The following is a 23,261-nucleotide window of genomic DNA, read 5'->3' on the forward strand; positions in this document are numbered from 1 at the left end:
AAACATTGGGTTTTATTTCACTTCGCATTTTGAAAAATACGTATGTATATTTTCCGTGGACATAGCCGGCTGATGTATTGCTCCGAAGAGCGCTCTTAGGTTCAGGGAAGGGCTTAACAGAATTTTTTACATTATCGTAATTTGTAAGGATCAACGTCGGAAAATACTTTCAAGAGTGTTAGTGATCGAGCTGATAATCAGCAAATAATTCAAACGGAAATTACATTAAATGGAGCTCCAAGTGTCACCCCAATAAATGCGTCCTCATCAGTCTTTTTTACTCCGAATTTTTTGTTGGTTCGGTGGGACTTCATTGCCTCACTGAGTTGCCAGAAGATCGAAACGATGTCTACTAAAAACGCAGAGGGAGACTTTATTATTACCTTACTAATGCAATGGCGTAATGGATCAAGTTGCTTCACGTACATCGGTGTTTATAGTCTACTATTGGACTTCTCATGTGTCGGTGAAATGCAAAAAAAAATATCTGTACCACGAGTGGCTTTTCGAGTTAGCTCAAGAAGCAAACAGCCTTCTCACCCCAAAGGCATCCATACGAGAGTCCAAACGAGGGGTAGCTAAAATTCAATTTAACTCAGTATAATGTACCGTGTGATATGAAAATTGTGATAACGTTTCTAATAATACTTCTTTCAAGATAATGTCCGAAATTAAAATATGGCATATTGTTCGTAAATTAAAATTGTGTTGTCGATGATTTAAATCTTGTTATTCTTTCTTTTCCGTTTCTTCTTTTTGCAATGTGCCGCCTATTGGAGATTTCAAGAGAAGCCAGGTTCTTCTTCACCTGGTCTTTCCAATGGAGTGGAGGTCTTTTTCTTCCTTCGATTCCCCCGGCCGGTACGGCGTCGAATACTTTCAGAGCTGGAGTGTTTTCGTTCATACAGACAACATGACTTAGCCAGCGTAGCTGGTGCCGCTTAATTCGCTGAACTATGTCAATGTCGTCGTATATCTTATACAACTCATTGTTCCATCGAATGCGATAGTCGCCATGACCAACGCATAAAGGACCATAAATCTTTCTCAGAACCTTTCTCTCGAAACAAGTAACGTCAACTCATCAGATATTTTCATAGTCCATGCCTCTGCACCATAAAGCAGGACCGGAATAATGAGTGGCTTATAGAGTTTGGTTTTTGTTCGTCGAGAGAGTACTTTACTTCTCAATTGCCTACTCTGTCCTACTGGCAAGAGTTATTTTGCGTTGGATTTCGAGGCTGAGATTGTTGCTGGTGTTAATTCTTGTTCCAAGATAGACGAAAATATCTACGAATTCGAAGCTATGACTGTCAACAGTGAAGTGGGAGGGTCTTTTCCAAGATTTGGCGCATGGTGAATATCTGGTCAGCTGTTGATTTGCCAGGCCTAAAGCCACACTGATAAGGTCCAATCAGTTTGTTGACGGTAGGCTTTAATCTTTCACACAATACGCTCGATAGAACCTTATACGCGATATTGCGGAGGCTTATTCCACGGTGGTTGGCGCAGATTGTGGGGTCTCCCTTTTTGTGGATTGGGCAGAGTACACTTAAATTCCAATCATTAGGCCGACTATATTTTACAATAAAGCTGATGCATGCTCCTTATCAGTTCTTCGCCACCGTGTTTGAATAGCTCGGCCGAAAATCTATCGGCCCGCCGCTTTGTTGTTCTTCATGGTTGGGCAAAGGAACGTGTGCTCCATCGCCGAGCAGAACATCTCATCTAACTCATTCATATGTATGTACATACAGCTTAACTCTAAGAATTAAAGAAATTTTGTTCGGTATCCGCGGGCAAAAACTGGTCTGAATTTTTTGCTTGTTTTTTGTAATTATACCCCGAACAGGGTTTAATTAATTTTGCCACAAAGTTTGTAACACCCTGAAGGAAATGTCGGCGACCCTATAAAAAGTATGCATACAAATTAAGTTGTTTCTGTATATCGTTATCGAAGAATTCCTAACAGCGCGTGTTAGTTTTGATGTGGTTCAGCAGAGTCAGTCTGGGTGATGATTGTATCAAAGTCTTCTCATGATGAAGTTGGGAGCTTCCGTTCGCTCTCTGGTCGCTAGCCTTGGGCCACAAGAATATGAAGTGTGTTACGTGTAATTTTAGCGTATACATGATCAGCATCATGAGCTGAGTCGATTTTATCATGTCGTAGCGTTAAGAAAAATGTAGTAATTATAGAAATTGCGTTGTTTTGTACGGTAACTTTTAATTTAGTTTCCGCAGGAAGTAGGTTCTAGAGTAATGAAATCTTTTATTGTCGTTAAATGCTTTCTCTATATGTTGGCTTTAATTAAAGTCCCTAATATTCTTTATTGGATTGGCGTCTGGTAACTGTAATGGCCAATCTAAAGCCACAATATGGTTTTCTTGGTTCCATTGAGTACAGAAGCTGCTCATATGCTTCGGATCATTGCCTTCTTGCAGTTTCCAATTATGGTTATTTATGAAACCTTTATCAATGTGTGTTTTCAAAGTAGTGGTTCCATTAGAGTACTTCTGGGAGATCCCAGATCACTGACTGACATTCTGTCCCGTATTGTATTTTGAGATATACTCGTATCCAATCCCTTTAAAGAACATTTGTGTAGCTTCTTTTAGACTGAGCAGTGGTTTCAACTTAAAAGGAAAGCAACAGCTTTGTACTCATTTTTCAGTGTCATCCTATTAGTCGGATCATCTTTTCAAAAATGTACAATTCTTATTTAAATACTGTGCAGTTTTTCTAATAGTCTATTTGCTTCATCAGAAAGGCTGCTTCGTAAAGTTTCTGATGCTGAGACACATTAGGAAGCTAGTAAGAAACTTGCCAAATTATACTCGTCACTCGTCGCAATTGTACAAATGTTAATTTGCAAAAAACGTTTTGCTCGAATAGATCGCGAAAAGGAAAAACTTATTATATTATGAACGTACTGTATACGATTAGTCCCTCGATTTTTAGACAGTGATCTGAAATTCACATGTCTCTTGCTCTCCAATTACCTGCTCATTTGTCGATATCGGACCACTACAGGATATAGCTGCAATACAAACTGATTAATCAAACTCAAGTTCCTGTTTAAAACACAATTTTATATGGAAATATTGCCTGGATTATTATCGAAGACAGTGCTATAACTTTCGAACCAATTTTTTAGATCGGACCCCTTTAGCTTATAGCTGCCAATTTTACAATCTCCGATGAAATTGTTCAGAAGGAGTAGCTGTGAAGGGTATTATAGCTGATTATAAATTTTTAAAGTTCGAATGAGAGTATTAAGGTGAGTGGTTTTACACCCATAAGTCCGATTTTTGTACTAACCAAAGCTGCTAGTTCTGATGTTAATTGTTCGAAGATTATGGCATCTCAAGAAGTTTTGAACAAATATCAAGGTGGAAGTAATTATTATGTGAATTTGATTAATTCTCTCTAAGTTTAGTTGAGTTAGCTAAAGATACACACCTAGTGCGAAATTTTGAAAAAAAGATTTTTTTTTGTTTTTTCATATTGCGATAGTATATTCCTTTAAAAATAATATATGAAAATTTGGTATTTCAAATACATAGTTTTAGAGTAACAGCCCCAGCTTAAACGTGTTTTCTCGAGATAGCATTTTTCGAATCATGCAATTTTTTTGCCAGTTTTGTATACAATTCTTCATACGATCAATAGTTGGAGTAAAATCCAACTTTTTTAAATGCCGCCATTTTATTTATTCTTTATTGTTTTGTTGATCACAGAATATCTCCTTATTTAACAAGAGTTCTTTAGTTTTAGGTTTTATCCACGGAAAGGCTGGAGTCACTCCAGTAGTAGGGGACCTTATTTAGCGCCGTCGGAGATTTCGTATAACTCCAAAAATTTTATTTTATTTTTTAAATTTCTCACATTCAACATGTTTAAATATACTCTGATAATTTCAAAACAATTGATACAACAATTTTTTTTTAATTATCAAAAATCGATTTTTTTAATTTGTCAGACTAGTTGGGCCCCTTAAGTTTATAAGATTTCTGAAGTGTTTAATAACATTAGGCTTGAGCGACGTCCCGTTATCCACTCCGTATATATTAAAACCATAACCACTGCACTCTTTTTTTTACTTTTTTGGTTCGTTGCGAAGTTGTAATATTAAGGGGTGCACAACACAGTACATGCTATACACCCAGCGAAATATTTATAAAGCCACTTTCTTTTGCTCAATAATGAAAGAAAAACGTATAATTTTGCAATTAATGTTGTAGTTAGTTTTAGGAAAAAAATTAAATTAAGCAAGTTTTCTCAAACATAATTGGAATAAGCAGAACGAAATAACTATAAAGCCACTTTGATTATGCATTTTATTTTTAATATTATATTTAAGAGAAAAGTAAAATGTTAATAATAATCTCTTCCAGGCGTTCGAAGACCTTGGCTGATAAGATGCACCGAAGGGTTTCCATAGGGTTTATGTCGGGAGTAATTGCAAGCCAATTGAGAAATTTTATATTTCGAGCCAGCAAGAAATCAACCGTGGTCTTGGAACGATGAATCTTGCTGCAAAATCAATTCATTTCCAACAAATTCCTCTCCGAAATCAATTAGAACTTCATCTAGTAATTAATTTTTGTTGTTACAAAGCAAATTGGAGTTTTCCCATACCATGAGTGATCCGCCACCAAAACTTCGTCGCTTACATTTCTGCTTTGAGCCTCCAATATTTTTAGAGACCATCTGGGCCATCTAAATTGATTTTTTTCGTCAGTAATAATGGTTTTCCACTTGTCATCCCAAAAGAAAACAAAATAAAAAACTTGTGTTTGTAGGTCAATGACGGTTTGACGCATTTTTTGTCATAAATACTTTCTAATTCACATCTTAATAATTGCTGTACTCGTCGAAGTTCTGTCTCCAAATTGTGGATGTGATGTGGTGAATAAAACTTGTTGTTTTATTTATCTCGCACTTACATTTTCCTTCATAACAAGTCGTTTAATGCAAGGTTTTTGCCTTTCGTTCATGCTTGGAGGCCTCCCACTTCTCTTACTTTTTCTGTAATTGGTTCTCTATTGTAAAAAATGTCTTACAATATTCTTCAACCGGTTTAATTGTCTTCAAATGTTTCGATTTGACAAACCCTCTTCATAATATATAAAAATTTTTCCTTTCTCTTCTTCTGTTAAAACTTTTCCGCTATACATTCTTTATGATTTCGAAAAAAAATTAAAAATATAATATATGATATTATCAGCTAATTAAATTACTTATGCAACAATAATTAATAACTCACATGTAGTCTTGTTTGTCACCACTAAACAAACAATGAAAGCAAATTAGCACCCTCTTTCTTTATAAATATTTCGCTTAGAGATAACGGTTCTTGTTAAATATTCACCGCCTACTGCGATTAAAAAATTAAATAAATATGAAATAATTCAAATGTTATCCCGTATATTTAAAATACAGGATCTGTGGACACTTAACCAATTTTCCCAAGATTGATCTTTTAAAAAATAAAGCTTATTTCAGTATATCCTATTGGGGGTAAGTAAGTTTGTAATATTTTGTATAGAATATTTTGAGATGGAAAGAACTGTTATGAATTGGATTTTACACCTTGCTTTTAATTATACTGAAATATTACTATATTATTAACATCACATAACTAAAAAATACTGTTGAAATAATTTATGTGTTTTTTATTGCAGTACTTATAATGGAATTATGTAAAGATATCCTGGTGTTGTGGTAACTACGCATCCCTCATTTAGTTCCCTATATACATAAGTACATATATAACAACAAAATACCGCATTAATTAAAAGATTTATAAGAAAAACAATAATACTAATACACTTAATTGAAAATAATGTAATGAAATGAAACTAATATACACAGTAACAACAAATATACCTATATAATGCAAATAAATGAAACACAAATTATTAAGAATTAACAAAAAAAAACCAATTAATTAAATATAAAATATCCTCAAATAAAACATAACAGTCCGAAAAGGACGATATATGATGAACGGATAACAATAAAAATCAACCAAGTTATATAAGATATGAAAAATGAATTGATTGTTAGAATCGTAAGAGTGGAACTCCAAACATTGAGTCATATTAATGTATATAGGACTAATGAATTTTTAATGATGATTAGCATTTTCATACATTGCTGTCAGATGTTATATAATATAACAAAGATAATTATGATACATAACAAAGAAAATTCAACAATAGCTTTTGTTTTAATTTATAAACATTAAAATATTAGTTTAGATGTTAAATGATTTTTTTTAATAAAAATATGTACATAAAACATGTTTTTACTTTTAATCACCTCAGTTTAGAAGAAGCATCAAAGAGTTCGGTACAACAGAATTTTTTACATTATCGTAATTTGTAAGGATCAACGTCGGAAAGTACTTTCAAGAGTGTTAGTGATCGAACTGATAATCAGCAAATAATTCAAACGGAAATTACATTAAATGGAGCTCCAAGTGTCACCCCGATAAATGGCGCACTGAGTTGCCGGAAGATCGAACCGAAGTCTACAAAAAAGGCAGAGGGAGACTTTATTATTCCCTTACTAATGCAATGGCGTAATGGATCAAGTTGCTTCACGTACATAGGTGTTTATAGTCTACTATTGGACTTCTCATGTGTCGGTGAAACGAGTTAGCTCAAGAAGCAAACAGCCTTCTCACCCCGAAGGCATCCATACGAGAGTCCTAACGAGGGGTAGCTAAAATTCAATTTAACTCAGTATAATGTACCATGTGATAGGAAAATTGTGATAACGTTTCTAATAATACTGCTTTCAAGATAATGTCCGAAAGTAAAATATGGAATATTGTTCGTAAATTAAAATTGTGTTGTCGATGATTTAAATCTTGTTATTCTTTCTTTTCCGTTTCTTCTTTTTGCAATGTGCCGCCTATTAGAGATTTCAAGAGAAGCCAGGTTCTCCTCCACCTGGTCTTTCCAATGGAGTGGAAACGGCGTCGAATACTTTCAGAGCTGGAGTGTTTTCGTTCATACAGACAACATGACTTAGCCAGCGTAGCCGGTGTCGCTTAATTCGCTGAACTATGTCAATGTCGTCGTATATCTTATACAGCTCATCGTTCCATCGAATGCGATATTCGCCATGACCAACGCATAAAGGACCATAAATCTTTCTCAGAACCTTTCTCTCGAAACAAGTAACGTCAACTCATCAGATATTTTCATCGTCCATGCCTCTGCACCATATAGCAAGACCGGAATAATGAGTGGCTTATAGAGTTTGGTTTTTGTTCATCGAGAGAGTACTTTACTTCTCAATTGCCTACTCAGTCCTACTGGCAAAAGTGATTGTGTTGGATTTCGAGGCTGACATTGTTGCTGGTGTTAATTCTTGTTCCAAGATAGACGAAAATATCTACGAATTCGAAGCTATGACTGTCAACAGTGAAGTGAGAGCCCAACCGCGAGTGCGACGACTGTTTGTTTGATGACAGGAGATATTTCGTCTTGCCCTCGTTCACCACCAGACCCATTTTCTTCGCTTCTTTACCCAATCTGGAGAAATCAGAACTAACAGCGTGATTGTTGAGCCCAATGATATCAATATCATCGGCATACGCCAGCAGCTGATTTTAGAAGATTTTACCTTCTCTATTTAGTTTTCAGCTCGAACTATTTTCTGCAGCAGAAGATGGAAGAAGTCAAACAATAGGGAGTCGTCTTGTCTGAAACCTCGTTTGTTATCGAACGGCTCGGAGAGGTCCTCTCCGATCCTGTAGGAGCTTCTGGTATTGCTCAACGTCACAGCCGCATTAGTTTTGCGGGAATACCAAATTCAGACATCGCAGCATAGAGGAAGCTCCTTTTCGTGCTGTCAAAAGCAGCTTTAAAATCGACGAATAGGTGGTGTGTGGCGATCCTCGTTTCACGGGTCTTTTCCAAGATTTGGTGCATGGTGAATATCTGGTCAGTTGTTGATTTTCCAGGTCTAAAGCCATACATTCTTTGCGACTGTTCAAGGTGTGCGGACCTGTTTTTGAATTCGTTCCGGGTATTCTGATTTTACAAATCGTAAACAAACAGTAACAATAAATTAAAAACAAACAATCAAATAAAAAATAGTGCACACAAATTATTAATCCTAAACAAAAAGTGCACGAAACAAAGAGATAACAACATAAAAAAACAACAATAATGAGTGCTACTCAGCCTTACCAGCAAATCCGTAGCAGCATTCCTTAAATGCCTACTTCAGTTTTGTTCAGCCTGGCAACAACAAATGTAAAGGCGATGATGAGTCATCGCAGAGATCAACTGAAATGGGAATTAAGCAAAGCACGTAGTCAGCAGTAAACAGCAACTACGAGAAGTCGTTGATACTGCGAAATGTGCAGTAAGTGGCAAAAGATGGAAAGGTGGCACAAAAAAGTACTGCGCGCTGATTACCCTGGATGTCAAGAACGCGTTCAACTCGGCAAAATGGGCACACAATTGAGCTATTTTAAAAACAGAAGGCTACTTTTTGATACAGACGAAGGTACCAAGAGCTACTCTATCTCGAGTGGAGTACCCCAAGGGTCAGTGTTAGGCCCACTATTATGGAACCTCATGTACGACGGGGTGCTAAAAAGACAGCAAACAACAGACGTGAAACTAATAGCGTATGCCAGAGATGGGCACATTAGCCCTCAGTGGCATTTTGCCCGTGCGGGCACGAGTGCACATTTTGAGGGCTAGGTGAAGGGATCATCGCGGGCAAACATGAAGAGGGAAGCGAGAGCAACGTTTTACCACTCCATATTTACAAATGAGAGCAACGTATTTTCCCACAGCATGTTTACAAATGTTTGTATTCTATTTGTGTGCTTAGCCACTCTCAATCAATAATGCCATACCGCGCAAATATATTTTTATTTGATGATTTCTTATATTTTTGAAAATATGTGTTCCCTTTCTATAGCGCGTATTATTATTTTAATACATTTCCAGAAGCAACTTAGATTTTTAGAATTTAACAGAACAATTATAAAAAAAACCTAAATTCTTTGAATATTTTGATGAAACAACCAAACTGAAAATATCACAAATATTAATATATATATATACATATATTTATATAAGCATTTTCATTAAATTATATATATATATATATATATATTATGGTCACAAGTATCGTTTTTTATATATGCATATATATAAAACTGCCTTGCATATGTACGTATAAAAGCCCACAACTTGATAAAAGTTTTTCCAATTGTAACTAAAATGAATTTTTACAACTGGCATCACCACCATTGACTGATCTATCACATGTACAGTGGTGTGAACAAAATAGAAATAACCATAAGGTGTTGTGAAGTTTTAAAATATGCTGTTTTCTTATTAAATAAAATTGTTTTTAGATACATAACATAACATATATATATATTTTCCTAACAGTGATTAAAATTTCCCACCATGCAAAGGTAAATAAAAACAAATTTTAATGCGAAACTCTAAACTCTGCAAATTATGTTTACCCTTTTTGTTCACACAACTGTACAATTCCGATATGAAGTAAACTTCCACCCTTAAATTTGTGTACAATGTCAGTATTGCCGCAACCACTCTGCGATGAACATCAAGTTACGGAGGAATGTAATTCATTTTTTTCGCAATTTTTCTCAACTTGTTATGCCCTTCTCTCCGTAAACTGATATTCCCCTCATCTAGCCCCCGTGCGCACTTTGCTAACTTTGCGGGCTAAAAATGTGCCCATCCCTGGCGTATGCGGACGATCTCATGGTGGTAGCAGTGGCCAAACAATTAGCCGACCTAAGAAACAAATGCAATGAGTGCTTAAATGGCCTACGCCATTGGTTCTCATCTGTGAGTCTGGAGCTGGCGGAGCAAAAAACTGAAGTTTTGCTCATAAGCACCAGGAAGGTAGAAGAACAAATAGAGCTCTTCATAGGGGAGTGCGAGATAACTTCGCAGCTGACACTGAAGTATCTGGGAGTAATATTAGATTCTAAATTAAAATTTAAAGAACACCTGGAATATTCATCCAGTAAAGCAAACAAAATTTACAATGCGCTATCGAGAATGATGACCAATACAGGCTGTGTGCGTTCCAGCCGGCGATTCCTGATAGCGAAAGCAATGAGCTCCGTAATACTGTATGCAGCACTAGTATGGATACAGGCAATGGATATAAAAGCATATGCTAAACAAATAATTGCAGTGCATAGGCTTTCTGCAATTCGAGTAATAAGTGCTTTCCGGACTACATCTACTGACGCTGCTGAAGTATTAGCCAGCATGCCGCCCATTAACATCCAGGGAGATGAACTCGAGCGTTTATATCATCTATCGGCGCCTAAAACAGTGTCGGCAAAGACAGAGGAGAGGAATAAAAGCATTAAAATGTGGCAGGAGCGGTGGAATTCCTCATCCAAAGGGCGTTGGACCCACCGACTGATACCGGACATCCACTCGTGGATAGACAGACGGCATGGGGACCTAGACTTTTATCTGACCCAAATACTTAGTGGGCATGGGTGCTTTAGAAGTTACCTTTTCAGATTCCACAATGACATTAGTCCGAACTGTCCGACATGTACAAAGCATATAGAAGACTCTGAGCATGTATTTTTCAATTGCCCTCGATTTTCAAATACAAGGGAAAAACTAAAAACCACACTCGGGGGTAGTTTTAAGGTCGAAAATTTAACGACACACATGTGTCAGTCGACTGATAATTGGAAAGCTGTCAGCGAAGCGTCAGCATCCATAATGAAAAAACTGCGATTTTTTGAACAAGTTAGGCGTCCGTCAGTCCGCACAATAGAGGAGACTTAAATGTCCTGTCCCTCCCACGAAGTAATACTTAATCGGTGGTTCCGTGGGAGAGTCCTGAGTTGGGAGTAGGTTAGGTTTAGCGGATTAAAGTTTCGCACTCCGGCTTTCGACGCTTCCCCCTACTATAAAAAAAAAAAACGTAAACAGCAATCGGGCAACAAAAAATGTGCTTACAGCAACCACTATGCCCGGACAGCGAAGGAAAATAAAACGCAAGGTGAGAATTGACCAAGCAAAAAGGACTATCTGTTCAGACTGATATTGATCGCTACAGAAATGTAAAATTGAAATTGAGTCCCATTAAATCAGCAGTCAACATCCGGCTCGAAGGACCATGATGGAGTCATGTGTAGAAGTTCACGCTAGAGGGGAAAGTTCTCTGATCGCCATTCACTCGGGAATGGCCAGAAACGATTATTTTACATATGGCTCAAGCAGCTCACGACTTACGGTCTTTGACCAAGAATCCTCTGGGTAGCCTAAGAACATCCGTTTGAAGGCGAGCTAAAGTGAGAAGGCGAAACATCCCCTGCATAGGGTTGTGCGCTAGGTTTGGGACCCGCCACCTTAAAAAAACATCATTGGGGGTGTAAAGCGTAAACAGCCTCGGATGAGAGACCCCCCTTTTGATGACGACCATGGCAAACGAAATAAGGACTATGATTTGAGAGCATGCACCTGGAATGTCCGGTCCCTTAATTGGGAAGGTGCCGCTGCCCAGCTGGTGGATGTCCTCGTAAAGATAAAGGCTGACATCACCGCCGTCCAAGAAATGCGATGGACGGGACAAGGACAGAGACGAGTAGGTCCTTGTGACATTTACTACAGTGGCCATATAAAGGAGCGCAAGTTTGGTGTTGGATTCGTGGTGGGAGAGAGACTCCGTCGCCGAGTACTATCATTCACTCCGGAGAATGAACGTCTAGCCACAATCCGCATCAAAGGAGGTTCTTCAACATATCGCTGATTTGCGCCCACGCCCCGACGGAAGCGAAGGACGATGTGACCAAAGATGTTTTTTATGAGTGCTTGGAGCGCACTTATGAGAGATGCCCCCGCCACGATGTCAAAATCGTGCTTGGCGACTTCAACGCCAGGGTGGGCAAAGAAGGTATCTTTCAGTCGGTAAATTCAGCCTCCATGATCGACTTCGCCGGGGCCCGAAATATGGTTATCTGTAGTACTAGATTCCAGCATAAGAAAATACATCAAGCTACCTGGCTGTCTCCGGATCGAAAAACCACCAACCAGATCGATCATGTTGTGATAGACGGAAGACACGTCTCCAGTGTTTTAGATGTGCGTGCGCTCCGAGGACCTAACATTGACTCGGACCACTATATTGTTGCAGCCAAAATTCGCACCCGCTTCTGTGCAGCAAAAAACGCACGCCAACGAACACAAGGAAGGTTCGACGTCGAGAAGCTGCAATCAGCCGAAAGATTTTCTACTCGGCTTGCACTCCTGCTCTCTGAGAGCACTCATCAACAACTCGGTATAAGGGAACTGTGGGACGGCATTTCAAACTCCTTACGTACAGCTGCAACCGAAACCATTGGTTTTCGGAAAGTGCAAAAGAACAGCTGGTACGACGAGGAGTGCCGTATCGCAGCAGAGAGAAAACAGGCTGCCTACCTCGCAACGTTACGATCGACCACAACACGTGCGGGATGGGATAGATACCGAGAGTTGAAGAGGTAAGCGAGACGCTAGGAGAAGGCGAACCCGATACCACAATCGATGACGATGGAGCAGACGTTCCATTGCCCGACCATGAAGAAGTTTGAATAGCAATTGCCCGCCTGAAAAACAACAAAGTGGCAGGGGCCGATGGATTGCCGGCCGAGCTATTCAAACACGGCGGCGAAGAGCTGATAAGGTGCATGCATCATCTTCTTTACAAAATATGGTCGGACGAAAGTATGCCCAACGATTGGAGTATAAGTGTGCTATGCCCAATCCATAAAAAAGGAGACCCCACAATCTGCGTCAACTACCGTGGGATTAGCCTGCTCAACAACGCATATAAGGTTCTGTTGAGCGTATTGTGTGAAAGATTAAAGCTCACTGATTGGACCTTATCAGTGTGGCTTTAGACCTGGAAAATCAACAACCGACCAGATATTCACCATGCGCCAAATCTTGGAAAAGACCCGTGAAAGGAGAATCGACACACCACCTCTTCGTCGATTTCAAAGCTGCTTTCGACAGCACGAAAAGGAGCTGCCTTTATGCCGCGATGTCTGAATTTGATATCCCCGCAAAACTAATACGGCTGTGTAAACTGACGTTGAGCAACACGAAAAGCTCCGTCAGGATCGGGAAGGACCTCTCCGAGCCGTTTAATACCAAACGAGGTTTCAGACAAGGCGACTCCCTATCGTGTGACTTCTTCAATCTGCTGCTGGAGAAAATTATTCGAGCTGCAGAACTTAATCGAGCAGGTACAATCTTCTATAAGAGTCATAACTTTGTAGTTGTATCTTCAAGAGACAGTCATAACTTTGAAGTTGTAGATAATTTCGTCTATTTAGGAACCAGCATTAACACCACCAACAATGTCAGCCTGGAAATCCAACGCAGGATTACTCTTGCCAACAGGTGCTACTTCGGACTGAGTAGGCAATTGAAAAGTAAAGACCTCTCTCGACGAACAAAAGCCAAACTCTAAAAGTCGCTCATAATTCCCGTCCTGCTATATGTTGCAGAGGCTTGGACGATGACAACAACCGATGAGTCGACGTTGCGAGTTGTGCGAAAGATTTATGGTCCTTTGCGCGTTGGGCACTGCGAATGTCGCATTCGATGGAACGATGAGCTGTACGAGATATACGACGACATTGACATAGTTCAGCGAATTAAAAGACAGCGGCTACGCTGGCTAGCTCATGTTGTCCGGATGGATGAAAACACTCCAGCTCTGAAAGTATTCGACGCAGTATCCGCCGCGGGAAGCAGAGGAAGAGGAAGACCTCCACTCCGTTGGAAGGGCCAAGTGGAGAAGGACCGGGCCTCGTTTGGAATATCCAATTGGCGCCACGTAGCGAAGAGAAGAAACGACTGGCGCGCTGTTGTTGACTCGGCTATAATCGCGTAAGCGGTGTCTACGCCAGTAAAAAAGAAGAAGAAAAAGTCAACACCAAAAAATTTCGACCAGGCACGCCAAATGGTAAAAAGACAAAAAATTGTGAATGGCAACAGATTTGGCTTACTGCCAAACTCCCGCCGATATATATGCGTGAGCGTAGCTCAAATGAGCTGGCCTCCAAAATAAATATTTTAATAGTCACAAACAATTTTCACATTGTGCGCTTGAAAAAAGGTAACATAGATGAAAGAAAAATTCAAACATATTATATGTTGAAAAAAGTTTCATGGATGTTGTAAAATACTTGTCCAATAATAACAAAAATTGCTATCCTTACCAACTGAAGAGCTCTAAGGCCTAGTAGTTGGATAAAAGGTATAGAGTCTTCGGTAGACTCTAATGATATCAAAGAAGCACTGGAAGAATGTGGTTTTCGTTCTAAATCAGAAGCAAATATTTTTTACAGAAACAAAGTTCCACAACCAGTGTTCAAAATAGAATTGATGCCAAATTCTAATCAACTTAAGAAATTCTAATCAACTTAAGAAAAATGAAACACATCCGATTTTCATTCTAATATATCTGCTCCATCGCAGAATTACAGTTGAGGAACCACTTAAGTGAAATAGTCCAATACAATGCACAAACTGCCAATGGCATAGATACATATTGCACTCTACGCAGTGTACAAGTAACCAAATGTTAAATATTCTTCCTAACGAAAATACTGAAATCCCTGTCTATATTTCAAAGCCAGTAAATCTTAAAGACAATGATACACAAAGAAGCTATGCAAATGTGGTGAAAGGCAACACTTTACAAATGCAATTGCCTCAAAACCCACCAAATGGAATTGAAACTATGATTTTCAACTTTACCAAATGTATGATACAACTTATGTCTACAATGCGAAAGATGATTTATAGTGCAGTCAAAATAGGCTAAATTATGACTTAAGTTTGCATTAATTCCCAAGCTGGATTTTTGTGCAGGCCTTGGATTCGTCATTACAAATGACATGTCAAAAGTCCCCATCGATCCAGCTTGTGCGTTTTTTTTTTATTCGAGGCCAAGGATAATATATGTACGTAGATGTAATGCTATTGTCAAAAACGCATCTTACGAATAAAAACAATTTCTATTAGTCGGTGTTCGTCACACTGCCCTCCATCTAAGTCTGTCCCCATTAGATATATTTTAGTCTGCTGGACCCTTTAGTTACAACGGACGCAGCATATTTGACAATCCTCTCCGTACCCGATTGACGAGAGCCAGCCCAATAAAACACTCTCTTTAATTTCTCTAAGGTTGTCGTGATTCGCAAGTTCCCTCCACCTGAACTGGTCTACAGTTCGTTGGCAGTTTCGGGCTTTCTAACCTTCAGTACAACCATAAATATTCGGGAGCGTTTCCATACTTGGTGCAAGTAGCCACACACTAACTGTAAACTGATCCACTCTTGCAAATATGTCTTTCCGACTTGGTTTTCTTGCAGCAAGAGACATGTACTGATATACGCAACTTTTGCTCTTCGGACTGTGAAGATCCTTGTACTAGTATACATTCTTTCTACTCTCGCACTATGAGGACACTTGTGCTGGTATTCAGGCGTTTTGCACTTCTGTCTGCGAAAACACCAGCCCTGATATACACGCTCCAATCATTTCAAAGTGTCCTGACAAACGCTCTCCATGGGCTTATTAGCTGCTAACCTACGTTGCTCAAGCTGATATTTTAGTTGTGTAATCTTCAGGTCGCTACACTTTACCATAAATCGAATAATTTTCTCCTTGGAAATTTATTTGACAATCCCATAAATTGCCTACCTTGTAACCTACTCTTGAGTTCGATCACTGGATTGTTAAACATGTATTTGTTGTTTTTTTCTTTTTATAGTTTATAAAAGAAAGTCGTATAAGTTACACTCAAGAACGGCTGAACCATTTTTTCTTAAAATTGGTGGGGAAGTAGCTTAGAACTAGGGTAAGGACATACATAGGATACTTTTTATCTCTTTATGTTAAAATTCAATACAACTCATAAATACAAAAATTATATTTCAAATCATTAGCATTTGTTCAAATTTTATGTCAAAATCATTTGAAAATTTTAGTAATTCAATAATAGAAAGATATAAAAGTTAAAAATATAAGTGTAAAATGCATTATAAATCGGAGAAACATGCATTTCAAATAGTTGATTTTTTGAGCTTTAACTGCAAATATCTCAAAAAACATAAGTCAGCAACTATATATGTATTTATTCTTGATCTGGAGGACCTCCTCTATCCGTACATACCCATTTTAACTCCGAAATTGGGGGATGCTTTCTAAATCGCAGCCGCAATTTCCACTACCTCTACAATGTCTGCAAAATCGCTGCAGTATTGTGACACATCAGGGTTGTACGACTCTACAACACAATTCGCTTCGGATTTACTGCTAAATAGAACCGAAAACCGTTCATAATTTGGAGACATTTGTGAAAGTTTTACTGAAAGAACGGGGAATTATTAAAAAACCAGAAAAGTTTCTCTTAACATTAAAGCCTCTACCTTTTATTGTGGAAAGTTCATCGCCAACTTCTATTCCAACACCTCTCGATTTGCGCCACTCGTCAGCTTTATTATACATATGCTTCCAGTACCGGACCTTGCAGCGAGTTATATCGTCACATCAACCCCCACCAAAACCAAGAAGACACCAATAAATATAAGAACATATCATTAAGTTTATTTTATTATTTAAAACAATACAACAACTGTAAATAATACTTACTTCCTGTTATCAACTTTTGTGCACTCACTATTGTTTTTATTTTACTGACTCATCAAATTTATTTGCTTGACTTCATAAGACACCAATAAAATAATAAGAACATATGTATCATTAAATTTATTTTATTATTTAAAACATTGCAAAAATTGTAATTAATACTTACTTGCAAAAATTGTAATTAGTGCTTACTTCCTGTTATCAACTTTTATTTTTACTGACTCATCAAATTTATTTTACTTGTTTGACTTGATGTAAAATTGGTTTAAGAATAAAATTCATTATTGGTGTAACCTTCGAAGGAATAAGGTGTTTTATTGAACGAAAGAAAGTTTGAGCAACGTAACTAACATAACTGGCGCAGTCGAAAAGCCAACGGTTCGAGTCGAAAGTCTAAAAGTGCTATCGAAATAAAACTTTGTGAATCCTTGGACCACATAAGGGGCCTGTTCTAAATCCGAGGGAATATCGGACGCAAAACAAATACCAAGAGAACATTGGTATAGGGCCACAAGGAGATACATAAGTGAACCGGTGGAAAAAAGGACCTACACCCCTCATGCACACCATTCTCATAGGGGCTCTGTAAGTAAATGAGCGGTTATTGAATTACATATATATATAAAATAAAACAAATAAAAAATAAAAATAAATTTTGAAGAAAAGTTAACAAATGTACATAAGTATATTGCGAAAGTAGACGAAATTAGAAAATTTGAAATAAAAATATATTAATTCAAAAGAAAGATTGGAAAGATCAAAACAAATTTTTTTGAAGAAAAGTTAACATATGTATAATGCAAAAGTATATGAAATTAGAAAAATTTTAAATAAAAATATATTAATTCAAAAGGAAGATTGGAAAGATATTTAAAAAAAAAAAAAAAAAAAATTAAGAAAATTAAGAAAAGTTAAGAAAAGTTAACATACTCGTATGTACATAAATATATTGTGAAATTAGATAAAATTAGGAAAATTTTAACTAAAAATATATTAATTCCAAAGGAAGATTGGAAATATCAAAAAAAAAAAAAAAATATATATAACTATATATATAATCTTTACAATTTAAAAGAAAATAGTTATATTTTCGTGCCAAAATCAATAAAATTAAAAAGGAAAAGGACGAAGTGAAAAGGTGAAAAAAGTAAAAAAAAAAAAAAAAAAAAAAATTAATTACATATTATTTTTGTGTAGGCATTATTTGATCCCAAATTCCTATCAATCAATCGGAACCAAATTATCCTACGTACATAAAACAAGTTATTATTTTTGATGAGTAATAAATCTAGAAATTTTCCATATCCTAAAAGTTTTAAGATTTTTAAGTCAAGAAGCCTACCCGTTATATCCGAGAACAGTACATTAAATTTTAATATGCTTTCAAATACAGAAGTTCCAAGTATATCAGGGACTCAAACGACAAATAGTAGTAACAACATGAATAATATCGACATTTTTAGCTCACTTAGGATTCCAGATGCAATCAAGGACCTACCCAAATTTGATGGTAATCCAAGATTGCTCCACGAATTCATTAGTAATGTGGAAGAAATACTCCTTCACATTAGGGGAGCAGATAACACTCCTCATGGACTAATCCTCTTGAGGGCCATAAGAAATAAAATAGATGGTCAAGCCAATGAAGTCTTGAACATGTATGGCACATCCCTCAATTGGGATGAGATCAGAGGAAACTTGATATCGCATTATTCAGATAAAAGGACAGAAACATCCCTAATTAGAGATCTTCATTGTTTAAAACAATACGGCAAACCGATTGAAAAATATTACAGCGAAATAATGGAAATTCAATCAGCTTTGTCTAATAATTTATCTATCCATGAGTCCGACACTAATGTAATTAATGCAAAGAGAAATCTATTTTCTGAAATGTGCCTAAACTCATTTTTGTCAGGTTTACGGGAACCTATGGGATCTACGATTAGAGCAATGAGACCAGAATCATTGCCGATTGCCCTTGACTACTGCATCAGAGAACAGAATATTCATTATATTAGGTCCAATTTGAATAAACCCAAATATCCTCAATGGAGACCAAATTACCAATATAATCCATATCCTAAATATCCACAAAATTTTGTAAATAATGCACCAAGACAAGAAAATTATTACCAACCTAAAAGATATTCTAATTTTTCAACCAGACCTTACTATGTTAATAACAATAACTTTGAGCCAAATTCAAACAATCAGAATCGTAATTTGTTACTCCAAAATTCCCAAGTACATCGCGAGAATTTTTCAAATTTTAAACCCAGCCAACGCTTCGATAATTTTTCGAGACAAACAAATTGGAGGCAATCACAGCCTCCACCAGAACCTATGGATACCGGTAGTGGATTTTCAAAATTTGAAAAGGGTACAAACAAATTTAAAACTAGCCCAAGCACTCAATTTAGTAGGATAACAAATAGGAATGAAATGAATAATATTAACGAATTTAGAAGTCTTCGAAATGAAAGCTCTGTCCCATGTCTTGACCACGCTAACAAGATAAACCTGGACCAATATGAAAATTACAATATTGACGATAATCAGGATTTTTTACAGTTAGCCTCAAGAAACAAACAGGATATATAGACTGCAATAAACATGGTAGTATTTTACCCTATATCAGTATAAGCTCTCCATTTGGCAGACAATTAAGATTCCTAATAGATACCGGAGCTTCTTCTTCATTTATAAACCCGGAATTTATAAATCCCTTAGATATCAAGAAATGTACTCCAATAACTATATCTACCATCTTACATAAATATATAATTGACAAGCAAGTAACATTACCAATTTTCAAAGAAATTAGGAAAACAGGAACTCTTACATTCTTAGTTTTTAAATTCCATGATTATTTTGACGGACTGTTAGGCTTAGATTTTCTGACAAAAAATAAAGCTAAAATTGATCTTGAAAATAAAATACTAATTACAAATAATATTACAATACCTCTTAAAATGAAACCAAATTTTTCCTCTGATAAATTCACAATAGAGGCAAATTCGAAACAAATCGTAAAACTGCCGGTTGATTCTAAGGAAGGAGATATTATGATAAATACAATAACTTTGGACAACGGCTTAATTATTTCTCCAGGCATATATTTTGCGAAAGACTGGTTTAGTACAATAGAAGTAGTTAATCCCACGGGGAATGACCAAAAAATTTTCTTAGAGCAACCCCTGAAAACAAGTCCGTATGATTCAGAAAACTTCGTCGAACTTAATAACTTTAATATGCATTGCAAATCAAACAGTGAAAGAATTGCAAATTTATCTGACTTACTCCGAATGGAACATCTGAATGGCGAAGAAAAGCATAAACTTTTGAAACTATGTACTAAATATAGTGATATCTTTTATAGAGAGGATGAAAAGTTGACGTTTGCAAATGAAATAAAACACAGAATTAGGACGACGGACGATATTCCTATTCATACTAGGTCTTACAGGTATCCTTTCGTTCACAAAGAGGAAGTTCGAAGACAGATATCAGAGATGTTGGAGCAAGGGATTATTAAACCGAGCTTTTCCCCATGGAGCTCTCCAGTATGGATTGTTCCAAAAAAGAAGGACGCATCGGGGAAAACGAAATGGAGACTGGTCATTGACTATAGGAAGTTGAACGAGAAAACCGTCTCGGACAGGTACCCACTCCCGAACATATCTGAGATCTTGGATAAACTGGGCAAATGCCTTTACTTTTCGACTTTGGACTTAGCAAGTGGCTTCCATCAAATTGAAATGGATCCACGGGACATATCAAAAACAGCCTTTACTGTGGAAGGGGGTCACTACGAATACGTAAGAATGCCTTTTGGCTTAAAAAACGCACCCTCAACTTTCCAGAGGGTCATGGATAATGTCCTAAATGATTTAGTTGGAAAAATCTGTCTAGTGTATTTAGATGGCATTATTATATTTTCGACGTCCCTCCATCTATTGAGAATCTTGAAAAAGTCTTTCTAAAGTTAAGATGTTCAAATTTTAAAGTCCAGATGGACAAATCAGAGTTTATGCGAAAAGAAATTGCTTTTTTAGGAAATGTAGTCACGACGGAAGGCATAAAACCGGATCCGACAAAAATAGAAGCCATACAGAAATTTCCAATACCACGAACTAATCGTGAAATAAAATCGTTCATAGGCCTACTTAGTTATTATAGGAAGTTTATTCCGAACCTGGCAAGACTTGCAAAACCAATGACAGAATGCTTAAAAAAGGGCAGAAGCATAACACTAAATGCCAGATACCTAGAAGCTTTCGAAACATGCAAGAACATTTTAATGAACGATCCAATACTGCAATACCCTGATTTCACAAAGCCATTTTTACTCACAACAGACGCAAGTAACATTGCGCTTGGAGCAGTCCTTTCTCAAGGTCACATAGGTAGTGACAAACCTATTTGCTACGCAAGTAGGACTCTTTCTGAGAGTGAGATTAACTATTCCACTATTGAGAAAGAGCTTTTAGCCATAGTGTGGGCAACCAAATATTTCCGCCCATATCTCTTCGGTCGTAAATTTAAAACAATTACTGACCACAGACCACTTACATGGCTAATGAGTCTCAAGGAGCCCAATTCGAAATTGGTGAGATGGCGCCTGAAGTTGGAAGAGTATGACTACGAGATCGTATACAAAAAAGGAAAATTGAACAGTAACGCAGATGCATTAAGCAGAATAAAATTAGACCATGATAAAACCGCTGATATAAATTTGTGTGATTCGGAAGAACTGTCTACAGTACATTCATGTAAAGAAAATGTGAATGATGGCATACCAATTTCAGAAAAACCTTTAAATGAATTCAACTTGCAACTTTTATTAGAAAAATCTGACAAAAAACCCAGTATGACTGTTGAAACCATCTTTAGAAACAAACAACGTAGAACTATAAGAGAAAAAGAATTTTCTCAAGACACAATAGTTCAGATTTTCAAAAAATTTATACCCTCAGGCAAACTAACTGCCATTTTCTCCGATGAACCAACCTTCAGAACTATTCAACTGATGTACTCAAAATACTTTTCAAATGGAAAACAATTTCGTATTGTCCGATGCACTAAAATCCTATCAGATGTAACTGACAATGATAAGCAAGTTGAACTAATTCGTACCTGTCATGAAAATAGGAACCATAGAGGAATTACCGAAATTTATGAATACTTAAAGAGACAATATTATTTTCCCCTTATGCAATCTATAATAAATAAAACTTTAAATAATTGTGAAATTTGCAATACACTCAAATATGACAGACATCCACCAAAATTAGAATTCCAAGTTACAGAAACACCAAATGAGCCTCTTCAAATCTTGCACATTGACATATATACTATAAATAGTAAATGTATTTTGACCATCATCGATAAATTTTCTAAATATGCGACAGGCTATACATTACCATCAAGAACAAGCGTTTGTGTGCTTAAAGCTTTAAAAACATTTATGAATCTTGCGGGAATACCTAAGAAAATTGTTTGTGATCAGGGTACCGAATTTACATCTAACATTTTTAAAGATTTTTGTAGACAATATGAAATTATACTTCACTTCACTTCATTTCAACAATCCAGTAGCAACTCCCCAGTAGAACGACTTCATTCAACCCTAACTGAAATATACAGAATTATAATGACAACCAGAAAATCCAAGAAATTAGAATTAGATCACGAAGAGATATTAGATGAGACGTTCATAACTTACAATAATACAATCCATTCATCTACAAAATTTACACCATATGAGTTATTCTTTGGAAGACCGTATAACTTCTCAAGAGACATAAAATACGACAACAAACACGAATTTTTAGTTAAGTTAAATGAATTTAAAGAAAAACTATACCCCATAGTTAAAGAAAAAGTTATGAAAGCTAAATTAAAAAATATTAGTCGTCTTAATAAATCTAGGAAACCTCCAGAGCGTAGGAACAAAGAAGAGGATATATATAGAAAAGAATGTAGGAGAAACAAAATAACTGTACGATTCTCAAAACATAAAGTATTAAAAGATAATGACGTTACTTTACAAACTACTAAAGACAAAAAATTACACAAATCAAAAATTAAACTGAGACCACGAAAATAATAAACAATTATTTACCTTTAGAATAGCCTTTGCTTATGGACAAGTCTTGGAAATACAAAAATTTTACGAAGACCAGAATATGATAGCCCTGAAGATTGGACACGCGAGAACGATTGAAAGTTATTTCAATTTCATTCATATAATAGACTTGGACAATTATAATTCGCAAACTTCAAAATTAATTACTATCGTAGACAAATTTGAAAAAAATAGCCTTCTAAAAGATGCTGCTAAAATTTGTAAGATGAAACTTAAGGGACTCGAAAACAAACTACAGACACTAAATCCATATAAACCTACAAAACCGGGACTATTCAACGGCTTAGGCTCTGTAATAAAATATGTAACTGGGAACATGGACGCAAATGACGTTATGACTATTAATAAACAAATACAAGAACTACAGGACACAACATTAAATTCCAAAATAATAGAGGAAAATCAAAAAAGTTTG

General features: G+C 36.6%; 2 protein-coding genes across 15 annotated transcripts in view; one reads left to right on the forward strand and one right to left on the reverse strand.

Moving 5' to 3' along the window:
* LOC105222136 (retrovirus-related Pol polyprotein from transposon 412) overlaps positions 1-6,306 on the forward strand; it is an 82,431-nt gene extending 76,125 nt beyond the window's left edge. For 12 of the 14 annotated variants that reach the window (XM_049460498.1, XM_049460490.1, XM_049460493.1 and 9 more), the window contains one exon: positions 5,686-6,306. The gene's annotated coding sequence lies outside the window, so the exon portion shown is untranslated. Of the gene's footprint in view, positions 1-4,395; positions 4,812-5,443; positions 5,522-5,685 lie in introns of those variants that run through there. The other 2 variants (XM_049460488.1, XM_049460489.1) reach the window with 2 other exon arrangements.
* LOC125779273 (uncharacterized) overlaps positions 1-23,261 on the reverse strand; it is an 854,525-nt gene that overhangs the window by 215,898 nt on the left and 615,366 nt on the right. The window lies entirely within an intron of this gene.

Source organism: Bactrocera dorsalis, chromosome 6 (assembly GCF_023373825.1).
Source record: "Bactrocera dorsalis isolate Fly_Bdor chromosome 6, ASM2337382v1, whole genome shotgun sequence".
Classification (NCBI taxonomy): domain Eukaryota; kingdom Metazoa; phylum Arthropoda; class Insecta; order Diptera; family Tephritidae; genus Bactrocera; species Bactrocera dorsalis.